This window comes from Ipomoea nil, unplaced genomic scaffold (assembly GCF_001879475.1).
Source record: "Ipomoea nil cultivar Tokyo-kokei standard unplaced genomic scaffold, Asagao_1.1 scaffold1149, whole genome shotgun sequence".
In the NCBI taxonomy this organism is placed as follows: domain Eukaryota; kingdom Viridiplantae; phylum Streptophyta; class Magnoliopsida; order Solanales; family Convolvulaceae; genus Ipomoea; species Ipomoea nil.
The window spans coordinates 1,181,595-1,193,874 of NW_017617577.1; the positions used below are offsets into that span (position 1 = coordinate 1,181,595).

General features: G+C 37.8%; 1 pseudogene; it reads left to right on the forward strand.

Moving 5' to 3' along the window:
* The first annotated feature begins 1,950 nt into the window (after positions 1 to 1,950).
* LOC109183655 lies at positions 1,951 to 2,813 on the forward strand (annotated as a pseudogene).
* Positions 2,814 to 12,280: the final 9,467 nt, after the last annotated feature.

Sequence of the window (12,280 nt, forward strand, 5' to 3'; positions counted from 1 at the left end):
ACAAAATGTTGAATTAGTGCCTAATGATCAATTTGCTCTCTTTGTCAAGAAATTTAAGAAATTCATGAAGAGAATCAACTACAAGAAAAATCCACAAGGAAAATCGTGGAATGCAACAAAGAATTCGACGAAAGAAATAGTTGAGGAAGATTCAAATTTGTGTTACAATTGTAGAAAACCTGGTCAGTTTGCAGCAAGTTGTCCACACCCCAAGGTAAATAAAAGTCATTACACAAATATTTCTAACTCTCAACAGGAAGAATTCAAGACCAAAGATAAAAGATTCACAAAGGAGAGAAGAAAAGCGCTTATTAGTGACCCACTTGAGACAAGTGTGTCAGAGATCGAGGAATCTTCAAGTGATGAAAGTGACACCTCAAAAGATGACAATGCAATGTTTTGCATGAGTATCTCCAACAACTCATCCTACGAGGACATGTGTCTTATGACAAATGAAAATGAAGAAAATGAGGTAACATCTAATTCTTATGACTCTGTAAATTCCTCATTCTCTAGAGAGTCCTTCTTTCACTTAATGAAAGATTGTCAAACCGTAATGGACACTCACTCTCAACTCAAAGAGCGCAATAATCTTTTAATTCTTGAAAAAGATGAATTAAATGAAAAATTGAAAAATGCTCTACTCGAAGTGAAAGACTTGAAGGATAAAATTATTTGTCTTCAAGAAGAGTGTAAATCAAGGGAAGTGAGAGAACACAACCTTAGAGAGGTTATAGCAACATTTACACATTCATCCAAAATAATGGACAAAATGGTAAATATGCAAAAACACTCAAGTGATAAAACCGGACTTGGTTATGATCCTTCGTGTTCTCAAGCCTCTAAACCTCTGTAGACTGGGTACTGACCTTGTGTGGGGCACTTGGGTGAGATCGTTTTTCTCTACCTTTGTACATTGAATTATGAGTTAGTGGATTGGACGCAACGGTGATCGTCCCCTAGACGTAGATACACACTGTATCGAACTGGGTAAACAATATTTTGTGTCTTTTACTTCTGTTAGATTTAATTTCCGCACCAAGACTATTCACTAATCTACAACAGTGCTAAGTCAATCACTCAAACAGAATCATACTTAAATATTCTCTAGACACAATATTTAACACAAATAACCGTGCTAAGCCAATCACTCAAACAGAATCATACTGAAATATTCTCTAGACACAATATTTAACACAAATACAGAAATTACAAACTATAAGCTCAATTTTTTTTAAATGTTCTTATATGTATCATTTTTTTTTGTCACATTTTTTTAAAATTAATTTCCTATGTGTCCAACATGCACCTAAATGTCACTTCCTAGTATCTAGGATAATTTGTCTTAAATACTATGTTTTATTTTTATTTTTTTTGCATAAATACCTTTCTCTTTAACCGTGTGTATATAAATATTTACAAGATTTTCTTACATGCAATATCTACCTTATTTATGTGTGACAAGATAGTTGTGATGATTGCCTATTAGCTTAAATAAGAGCATCTAGTTATGGTAGTTGAAAGCATTTACTCCATCACATTTATTTAGTTGTCTCTTATATTTTTTTTTATTTTTTTTTAATTTTTTCGTCCACTATCACTATCTTCTATTATCTTTATTATTATTATTATTGTTGTTGTTATTAGAATAGACTTAGTATTATTTGTTTATGTGGCAGGTCAAAAATGATTCTATACTTCTAAATTTGGCACCACAAAGCAGACAAATCGAATGGAGAACATAAAACCTAGACTGACAATTAGTATGTCAACGAGTGGAATTCCAAAAATACCCCTCAACACTTAGAAGCCATAAACCATAAGTGAATGACCTCTTCGTAAGGAAAAAATAAACAGTATTTTTTGAGATCATAAACAACAAATTCAAAATTTATTTGAATTGCATTGTTTATGATCTCAAAAAAATATCTTTAGCTTAGCGTGCTGATCATCATATCACTGCCCGCTGCCATGGCAACAGAATTGCAAGCCTCAATATTATTGATTGTGTTATGTGCATTACCGTGTGTATTTGGCGGCGATTCAGCGCATGGATGGTTGGATGCTCATGCCACCTTTTATGGCCCCCCTGAGGGAACCATTGGCGGGGCTTGTGGGCTTGAGCAGTTTATGGAAACCTATTCCCCATACACTACAGCTTTGAGCGCAGCATTGTTCAACAATGCAGCAAGCTGCGGAGCCTGCTACGAAATAAAATGCGTAAATAGCACAGGGCAATGCAAGACACCCTAAAAGCCCATCATCGTTACAGCCACCGATCTTTGCCCGACGGGCGACGAAAAATGGTGCGCTCCGCCACAGGCACATTTTGACCTATCTATGCCTGCATATCTCCAAATTGCAGAGTACAAAGCCGGGGTTGTTCCGGTGTTCTATCGCAGGGTTCCATGCATGAGAAAAGGAGGAGAGCGGTTTACGATGTCAGGACATCATTTCTTCAACCTAGTGACGGTGTCAAATGTTGGAGGAAGCGGGGATGTTTCAAAGGTGGAGGTGAATGCTGAAGGGGAGGAGAAGTGGGTACCGCTGAAACGCAACTGGGGTGAGAAATGGGAGACCAATGCAATGCTGTCTGGGAAATCTCTCAATTTTAGGGTCACCACAAATGATGGGAAAGCAGTCACTTCCCAGAATGTCGCCCCCAAGTCCTGGCAGTACGGCCAGACATTCGAAGGCCAAAACTGTAGATAAAACTTGCCAATAATGCACAATGCACATCACATCACTTCTAAAATCTTAGGTTTCATTTCTGCATATGTAAATGCACGGCAGTGTACGTTGAAAATAATTGAGATACATACGCAAGCAAAATTTCCTTTCAAAAAAAATAAATAAATAAATAAATAAAAATTTAAAAAAAAAATGACCTCTTCGTAAAAACACCCCTTCCACTCAAACCGGTCAAAATGTCAAAAGTCATCATCTTCTCCACTTTACAACCTTTCCAAACACATTCGAAACTCTTCATCTTCCATAGCCGAACTCTTTCAAAACTCTTACATCCCTCAATCCTCAACTACACAATGGAAACAATCGGTCAATCAAGCTCACAAGTCCATGAAGAACAACCCCTGCAGATTAATCTCACTAAACTGGCCACCAATGTCAAAGCCGGAGGAAGTTTCGACCCTACTGGATTTCTCAAAAATGCCAAAAATTCAGAGTTTGCCCAAAGGATCATCCATGCAATACAAAACAGTGGTCTAATGAGGTTATGTTCCTATTCCTACTCTGGATATTACTGTGAGGATGTAGCCGACTTCTATGTCAATGCCAAGGTGAACGGTTAGACCGTTGAGTCCACTGTTAATGGAACTCCCATCTCCATTGGAGAAAATGAGTTATTTTCAACCTTTGGACTGCCTATATCTACACCGGAACAACCTTTGCTAGATTTAGACATGCATGTATATGACCGAACTGAGGTCTGGACAGAGATTAGGAATGAGTAATCATCTGTTGAACCTAATCTATCTGGAGATAAAAATGATTTGAAGCCGGAATATGAAATTTTGATCAATGTGATATACAAGTGTATTCTGTGCAAAATAAATAGTATGCAGGATATATCTCCAAAAAGAATTGGTTTTTTGCATGCTATTATGACTGGTGTTAAGGCAAATTAGAGTAAGTTGGTGTTGAGCAGAATATGTCATTTTGTTAAGGGTGCAAAAATCAGGAACGGGAGGTTTAGCCATGTGTTAGGATTTGGTTTGTTAATTGGTGAAATCCTAAAACACAAAGGGTTAATCATGAGAGCAAGGAAACCTTTTGGAAACAATAGGGTTCTTTACAAAGACTTTGAGGTGATAGATGAGTCTAACAAGAGAAAAAGAAAAACCCGAGCACTACCCGCTAGAAAAAGATTGGTAGAAGACATAATCAATGAAAATCCTCCATCAGAAACCCAAGCCAATGACCCTCCTAGCCACACTCACACTTCTAGCCACAATCCCAATCCAAGCAACACTCATACATCTAGCCACAATGACCAAAACCTAAGCCAAACTCACACCACAAGTCAATCAAAACTCCAACCAAAATAATGTCCCAAATAACCCAACCTCTCGGGTAGAAACCATGGAGGAAGTTCAAAGTGAGATCATATGTCAATATGAAGGGTTAGACTCAGTTTTGGTGAGTGAATACCAAAGAGTACTGAATTGAAGAGATTGGAGAGTTGGTACATATCAAGAGTTGATGTCACGTGGACCTAGCATGGAGAATGAGGAAATATTTGCTTTAAATTGGATTGATTGTCGTGTTATTTCTCAAGCAACAAGGAATTCAGTTATTAATGCTGCCTTTCTAGCCAAACTGAAAGCAAAAATGGTCGAGCAAGTTCAAGCTCATGAAGTCCAAGGAAATCTGCCTACTGGGAATGATTTTTTTAAATGATGATGAAATCGATCGAGTAATGGAGATGTCTCGACACATCACAGATCCGGAACTGGCAAGTGGCTCTCAAACTGAATTCTTTGGTCAGTTTACTGGTCAAGGAAATGATATTATGAGTCCAAATTATCTTGATATTGATCTATATGATGTGAGTGTTTTGAATCAGACTGAGGTGAGCCATGCACAAATTGAAATCCAAGCCATGCAAGGAAGTCAACACACTGAAGAAGGACATTCTCAACATTTTGAGAGTGGTCAAGATGACACATTTGTGCTTGAGCATTTTACCCCAGAAAGAGCAAGGCAGGAACAAGAAGAATGTCAATTGCCTGGTGACAACTCAGCTCAAGGAAGAGCAAGCTCTCAACACACTGTCCAAGAACTAAATCATGAAGCTACTACATCGGATGACAACCTGAAGAAACTGGAGAATGTCATTCTCAGTTTAGTAGACAAGATGGAAGATTTTATCCAATGAATCTATACTCAAGTTGATCATGTTATCCACACTCACACGGGAAAGCTTGAAGAATCATTTGTCGATAATCAAAAGAGTCAACAAAGTCTGATTGATACACATTAATCCTTGGAGAGGAAGATTGGTGATTTGAATGCAAATGTAAAAGGAGTCCTCAATGAATTCTTTCTTCAACTTTCTCAAGCCCTCAAGAATGATAGACAAGCCAATCAAGTGGTTTCCGTGAATCAAAGCCAAGGTATTCTCAAAGTGGTTCATCAACAAGAAGATCGAATAAGGGATGTTCACACAGATCTTGACTCCATCAACACCAAAGTTGGATGTCTTCGTGGTTCCTATGACATTATTTCACAGTCTGTTTCTTCCCTTAGAGAATCAGTGCATATGTTGGTTGATTACACCAAAAAGGGGGAAGAGAGATTCAGTCATTTGGAAGGAATGTTAGAGCAAATCATGACTGACATGGCTACCAAAACTGTTGGTGCATCTAGCAGTAGAGGAGGAGGCAGAATTGGCAGAAGCAATATTTCACGAAAAGGATGACTAGAATACTGGTTTGGTGGTGGTGATGCAAGCAGTCCAGGTGGATCTAGCAGTGCCAATACCACTAATAGATCTTTTTGTGACATTGTGTGTGCAGGTGGAAATCAAGAGCAAATTAACTGGTACAACAAAGCAGCTCTCTATTTGGAATCCACACCAAGAGATGGCAGAGTTGAAATGCCACAATTGGTAAATCTCAATGATCTACCTAAAGGGATGAAAAAGAGTGGTCCAAGTGACCAAAATATGTGGGTTTCAATGGAGAATTTTAGAAGAATCAAAAGCTATGCAAGGTCCTTAATGATCATGGTACTTCTAGACTACATCAAGGTGAATGATGTTGAACTACAAGGAGATAGAAGTCTAGAAGAATGCGTCGTTTGGTATGAAGAAAATGCACTGACCGGAGACAACATCATTGAAGCCTTCAACTACTATGTGAATGGGCAGGTATGCAAAGACTATGCAATTAGTGATAACTTTGTTGAAATCAAGAAGCATATCAATCATGTGTTAGAAGAAAGGAGGAACAAAATTATCTAGTAATTTGTAATTGATGTTACAATGTTTTTGGTTGATCTGCAGACTCCTAAGTATGATCATGAATTACTTGCTATAAATCTGATTATGATGCTTATGGTATATATTTTTTTTGTTATCTTAGTTTGTTTTGGAAGGTAAGTTTTTAGCTTAGCTTGTATCAAATCGCATAAATTGGAAAATTGCAAAATTCATTATCATTAAAATCCAAAAATGCGAATAGGAATTTTTTTATTTTTTATTTTTGCTAAAAATACCTTTCCTAGAGTCAAAATCAACTGTCAAACTCTTCATGGCTATGTCAAGTTTAATAAAATCTTTTGAAAATTTTTTTTAAGACAGGCCAAATGATTGAGTATAGGTTTTGGCGTCATCAAAAAGGGGGAAAATTGATAGGAATATTTTTGTAATAAAGTTTTGATGAGCCAAATGTACTTTAGATCCCCTTAGAATTTAAGTATTTAGTATAAGCATCATAATTCAGAATATCAAGTCAGTATGCAAAGGAAAATCTACTACATGAAGAACAAAATTAATTTGGAGAATTAATTTTGGTCCTATAAGTATTCATCTGGAACTGAACTACTAAACAATAGCATTGCAAAGAAAAATCGGATGAGCCTAACGGTGAAATAGTATAAATCCTTACATATAACGATCACACCTGAGATCAATTCCCCCCAAGGACTTATTTTTTATAAGCCGGATTTCAAGAAGAAGCACAATGTCTCAAAAAGAAGCACAATCCCTCAAGTCAAAGAAGCAAGATGCAAAAAGAAGCACAATGTAGCAAGTCAAAGAAGCAAGATGCGAAAAGAAGCACAATGTAGCAAGTCAAAAGAAGTAAGATGTGATTTTAAGCACAATGCGTCTCAAAAGAAGCAAGATGTGACAAAGAAGCAAGAAGATCAGAAATTATATAAATTCCAAAGAATTTATGTTGGTACATCTCACATGTCACAAGAATCCAAAATGCCTAAATATATGATCAGAACGGCGAAAAATTTATGAAGGCATGGCATGGTGAAAAATTTATGAAGGCATGGCATGGATAAAAGATCTTATCCTAGAAATAAATTCTATCAGAAGAACTTATTGCAAAGAGACGTTGGAACTTCAAAATAGACAAGGAAAATAATATTTTAGAAACAACTCGAAAATCAAGTTGAAACAAAATATTATCTTGTCAGGCAAGTTGACAATCAAATCAAATTGAAGACCTACCATTGTCAACAATATCAGGCTACAAGATTCAAACTTCAAATACTAAAATATCCCACTCCAACGGATATATTTGGTTATCTATAAAAAGGCCATGAAGACTTGAAGAAAATATGACAATGAGATAGAGGTGAATACAAAAAATACAAGAGAACATACGGGTGAACAAGTGTAAGTGCTAAATATTCATTGAGATATCTAGAAGAGGGACTTAGTCTGAATAGTCTCAAATTTAGTTGGAGAGAGATACAATTACCTTTGTATTTGTAATTGTAAAAAGAGTATAGTTGTGTGCAAAATACTCTAGTGAGTATAGCTTTGTGAAAAAAACTCGTAGTTGTTAGGTGTAGTTGTGTGCAAAACACTTAGTTGGCGTTGAGTATAGCTGTGTGCGAAATACTCGTTGTTGAGTGTAGCTGTGTGCGACACACTCGGAGTTGGGTGTAGCTGTGTGCAAGACATCCGGAAGAAGTGCTTGTGTAGCGCTTATTCACTATTGTAACTGTGTGTGAAAAATAGTGAATTACTCCTAGACGTGAATGGAGTAAAGTGGACTAGGAAGATTACGCCACTTCCGAACCACTATAAATAGCCTCTCTCATTTACATACCGCACTTACATAATTCGCTTTATTTATTTATCATCCGACTAACCCGTTTACTATTCACTGTTTATCTTAATCTTTCGGGTTTAGTGTGTTTTCACGTATGCATGTAACTCAAACTTCACATGCTTAATATTTGATTTATTCTAAGCAAGTTTGACGTGTTGCATGTAACATTTATCATACGGTTGACGTGACACGAAATCTTATTTATAGTCTTGAATATTATTGTTAAATATTGAGTGCACCATCTCCTTTAAATATTCAAGATATTTATGTCATCCTCACACCTCATCTAAGCTTATCCTAACACGTGCATGTGATTCAAATTATTGATTGGGCATAACTATTTACACTTATTTATTCCGCTGTGCATTTCAATTAATTACTTCTCTATTTACTTGTTATTTAGAGTTGAAATTACCAAAGAGTTATTAATTGTGAAAAAGTTTTAAGTCTATTCAACCCCCCCCCCCCCCCCTCCCCTCTAGACTTTTACCACCCTATCGGGACCAACACCCAGGGAGAAACCTACAGAGGAATCCCCCTGCCACCAAACGTAGGAGAATCCATAGGAAGAAGATCTTAGAGAAGAACCTTAGTAGCCAAGGTAACCCATGTCTCAACAAAACCTATTTTCCTTGCTATATATTATTCATTGGCTCCTTTGATATATGATTCTGTGCTTGAGTATTGATAGAGCTTTGCTTAGGGTTTATATTGTGTTTATGTGATAATCTTGATGTTTATGTGATAATCTTGATGTTCTTGATACTATGATAAATTGAATGATCTTTTATTCTAATTATGTCTAGAACCCTAGGGTTATATCGTGAATTTTGTATTATGATGTTCTTGGTATATTTGGGTGGGATTATGCATGATCGGGTGTTGTGTCTAGCCTAGGACTTTGCATATAGATTTCTTGATGTTCTTGTGATTCCGGATGTCCCTGAATCGTTATATGATTTATGTTGGGTCTTAGCATGTTTAGGAATCGTATTAGGATGTATTTGGTGTGATTCTTGGTTTAATTCCGTTAATTGAATACGTGGTGTTGTCGTTATGTGTTTGAATGTGTTTGGACATGGTTTCGGGTTCCACGAGAGATCCCGGGACCCAAAAGTTGCATGTGTATCAGTGGGGGGTTGGTGGGAGGACTGACCACCCACCACCTACCCGCTGCCCGTAACACTGTTCCAGCGGGCAGCCAACGGGCAGTGGTTTGCCCGTCGGCCACCCACCGGAATAGTGCATGGCCGCAGGCGGTTGGCTGGCGGGTGGTCCTCCACTCGCCACCTACCCGCTGGAATTCGGTCGAGTATCGTGATGTTTTCCACCGTTTGATGTTTCTTCGTGTCCCGTTGTACCCCGGTTGTCGTGTATGAGTCTCGTTTGGTGTTTTAGGCATCGTTCTAGGATTTTATGTGTAATACGTGTCATTGTTGTTGTGCCTTGATTGTTATGTGATTATGTGTTGATTGATTGAATGGTGATGAGTATCGTGGTCATTGCGCAATGGCGAGTGTGACTGATGATGATGATGAGATTGTCATTGGTGGAAAATAAACTATTGGCGGTTGGCACCACTTGTGCCCGGTCATTGTACTAAAGGTACAGGCCATAGCGGTGACTGTGCTAAAGGCACACACCCACCTTAGACTTGCTTGTCGTTGAGCATGGGTCAGGTTATAAGTGTTGCGGTGTCATTTTAGAGTTATATGTGCTAACCCCTTGGTATTAGCACTAGCGGTGCGGATCATTGAATGGCACTGCAGCACCATCTTGATATGTTGGTGGTTGAAAGGTGGTTTATCGGTGGGGGCATGTAGTTGCCGGGAGGCATAAGAGGTGGGGATATAAGGGTGGCCTAGAGGTATAGGTTGGAACTGATATAAGGACGGAGGGGAGCTACAAGGTTGGAACTTGGTATAAGGTTAGAGGATGAATTGTGTGCTTTAATGACTACTTGCTAATTGATTGTATTGAATGCCTTAGTTGCCTCTACTGTTAGTTGCATGCTTATCTGCCTGTTATGTCTTGCATTGCATGTTTAGGGTGCCTATTAGTTCTTATGATTATTTTATGATATTGAGTCTGTTAATATGCCCTGAGTCTTGATCTTGGATTTAAACTAGAGTCTCGTAAGTATATATGTATTCCAATTTCAAAATGAGTTTGTTATATCTACCTATATTGTACTTAACGCGTTACGTTGGAGTGGGTTACCAGCATTATTCGCTGACGGTTGTTATACCGAATGTTTTTCAGGTAATGAGCATTAGCTTCGAAGCGCGCTAGTCAAAGCCTGGGACTTAGCTTATTTAGCCTTAGCTCAGTAGTAGGCCTACGTGCCTTGAGATTTGTATTTGAATGTTGAATTAAGGATTTATTATGCTTAGGTAGTTTAGCCTGTGCTCCAAGGTTAACAAATCTAGGTGTGGCATAACACTCCGACTCTTATGGTTAGCCTTATGCTCTGTTTGGGATTCAGTCAATGGATTTGCCTTTATTTTACAAGTTTTAAATATCTCAAAATTTAGGGGTGTTACAATCATGGCCATGTTTATAGTTAGGACTCTCTTAAGAGGTTCCAGTATAGCTTGCACTTGGAACAAATAGCCCAGATTGATGCTAGCTTGGATGCCCTCCAGGCCCACATGGATGCTAGGTTCGATGACCTACAGACCTACGTTGACGCTCATTTCAACACACAGTTTCCCCAGCCACCTCAAGGCCCTGGTTATGATCCTACAAATTTCTGAATGTCTCATTTGGTTCCCGAGCTTTATTGGCTCCATGGATTTCTAAACTTATTTCTTTTACTTTTTACGCATTTTTATTCTACATGCACTTTACTTTTAATGGCACTTTTAATTTTAGACTACTTTTCTTCATGCTTTGAATAAGTGGTTAAACTCTTTTTTATTTATCTTTTGAGCCTATCTATCTGAATGCCCAGCTTATGTGCTTAACAGGAACAGTAAGGATGCTGTGTCATTCTTACATTTTTTTAATTGCTGCTTTGAACCTTTGCCACTAACACTTTCATTGCCAATCTGTGTTGTCCATAGAATGGCTGGGGCAAAGACTCTTAATGACAAGATTGAGGAAATCTCTCACAAAAAAAAAGGGGTTTCTTTTCTTTGATCTTTTATCTTTACCCCAGTTTTTGTTTCTAAAGTGTGGAAAGTATCTTCTTGTGCTAATCGTTGTTAGGCTTTATTTTGTTGCATGCCTTGTTGTCCCTTGGGTACCATTGTCCATTTCTAAAGTGTGGAAAGAGACAACCTTCTGAAGCTCAAATTTAGGGTGCATGTGAACATCGAGGGCACAAACCATGTCCTCGTCCCATATATTTTACACCACGTCTCACACAACATTTCTTAAGTGTGGAAAGGGAAGCCATGTATCATCCACCCGCTCGTGTTCCCACCCGTGCGTCCACATTAGTGAACATCGAGGATGATGTTCATTTTAAAGTGTGGAAAGGACGCACATTTGTGCTTTAATGTTGAATTTTTTTACTATCATAGGATGCATGATAGAAGTTGCATGTGATTAGAAAAGGACAAAATTGTTTAGATTATTTTGGAAATGTGTTTAATGATGCTTTAGTCAGCTTAATTTGCGAAATATTTGAGAAATTCACCTCTTTACACCTTAGGGATTGTATATAACCCAAGTAGGGTTACTTTTGTTGCATGCTTGCATGATATTCACCTTCTATTTGGCTTAGACCTTAGTAAATGATCTCTCGAAGTGGGAGTGTGCACTCTTCAACCTTGGAAAGATAACAAAAAATAAGCAAGGTCAGAAATGAACAAAATAATGGTAAGGTATGGAGCATAAGGTAAGCCTTGTAGATGAGAATTGAGAAAAAATTCCCAGAAAGAAATAATCATGAGTGAAAGAAGAAGGGGAATGAAGACAAAAAGAGGCAAGACCAAAATAAATGGCCATCCGGTGAGATAAGAAAAGAGGTAAGTCATCTGGCTAAGATTTAGGGCAATTCCATTGCACTATCTTCGAAAAAGCGTAGAGCTCTACGTGAAGTCGGTTGTCCCAATGGCGATGTCTTAGGAGATGAGAAAAAAAGAGTAAAGCTTCTGTTCCTTTAAATTTTGGGATTTTACTTTTGAGACAACTGTCTATTTAATTAACAGAATGCCATCTTCTGTATTAAATAACTCCAGTCCCCATCTCCTGTCGCATAAATCTCCTCCTTCCTATCTTTTTCTTTGTATCTTTGGCTGCTTATGTTATCCTCATCTCCGGCCATATAATCGTCATAAAATGTTATACAGGTCTTCTCCATGTGTTTTCCTAGGTTATCCTGATTCCTTTAGGGGGTATAAATGCATGGACTTATAGACTAACAAAATTTACACATGCAGGCATGTCATATTTGATGAAGAAATTTTTCCTTTTGCTGCTAAAACTTCTTTGCAGGATCTATCTGTTTCTCAGTATGC